Raw genomic sequence first — 1,443 nt, 5'->3', positions numbered from 1 at the left:
CGACCGTGCCGAACTCCAGGTGGCTTTGGTACTGCAGCAAAACTTCGTTATTTTTTCATCTTTTGACCAGGACATGCTGTGGTCTTTTTGATGGCAGAGAGCTTGTGATGTAAGGAAAAAGTGGCATGCGTTTGGCCCCCTGACAGCTTGCCCTGGAATTGCAGGGCGTTTTTGTCAAAATCTTCCAAGGAGAATAACGGAATAGGGGAACGGCGGATATCCATATTTAGTATGCAGGTACCTTGGGGAGAGATCAAGCGAGATGAACATAAAGAAGTGCATATCATGTAAATCGGGACTTGATTTGCATATCTGAGGAAATCTATACTTACCGTGTTTTCCATCATAGGACTCAAATGCATGTAAAATATATAGTTTATGGCAGGTGGAACAGTAATCATTGCAATAATTCTTATGACAAGCAAATGATTGGACTGCATTTTGACCTGTGTAAGTTGGTTAAAGGTGTATATAACCAAGGATAGATTCTGTATATTTGGAAGAAGTAGGCGCTTAATGCTGGGTGTCTGGGGTCCGCTAGACGCTTGAATGAGGAATGTGTTTTTCTAGCAATTCAGACGTAAAACGCCATCTTTTGTTCCCACTGTATCGTCGAATTACTCTCTGATTCATACGGTTCGAGTATCCTATAGGACGTACTCCCCCTGAAAGAAATTAGAACGACCACTTGATTGTAGCGCACTTCGTTTGTAACTTTTAATTCAAATTCCAGACCACCAATACAACTAAGGCCACAGCAAGTAAATTTTATGGATGACATCAGCGCGCGCATTAATTTTCGCCTGATTTCAGAAAAAAATTTTTTTTCTTCTGCAGGGATGGTGAACATGACGATAAAGTACCAAAATGAGCAAATTATATTGTGTAGCCTAATAATTGTACTTGCAGAAGTTACGCTTGCGAGGTACCCAGGACTGAAATAAAACCTATTGGATAGTTGTAAAAGTGACACCAATATGGAAGCTATAAGTGTGGTTACCAACTTTGTTGGTGATACCAGTCTACCACACTTGTGTCACTTTTACCACACCAGTACATATCTTAAATACAGGAAGGAATGCCTTGTTGGCTCTGATACCATGTTTTGTCCCTTTAATTCTTTTTACAACAGTCGTTACAATTTTATGGTGCCTATTTTTGAAAAGGTAGCCATCTTTTTTTTTTTCACCTATCTGGTTTTTTCGCCCTATCGCACTATTTTTGCATTGTGCAGAGGATATCATCCATAAAATTTACTTGCTGTGGCCTAAACTGAATGAACAAGAGACCTGCCAATGACCAAAATAATTCCTTCCTCACACAGTGAGCAAGTACGTCAGCCTGGGTTGCTGGAAGGACACACATGACCGCGCCATTCCGACTCTAGAGGGGACAGATGCACGCCTAGATGGCCGCTCCGTTTCCCGTCAAAACCCCAGAGAG

Source organism: Branchiostoma floridae, chromosome 16, assembly GCF_000003815.2.
Source record: "Branchiostoma floridae strain S238N-H82 chromosome 16, Bfl_VNyyK, whole genome shotgun sequence".
NCBI lineage: Eukaryota > Metazoa > Chordata > Leptocardii > Amphioxiformes > Branchiostomatidae > Branchiostoma > Branchiostoma floridae.
This window is presented reverse-complemented; position numbering follows the sequence as displayed.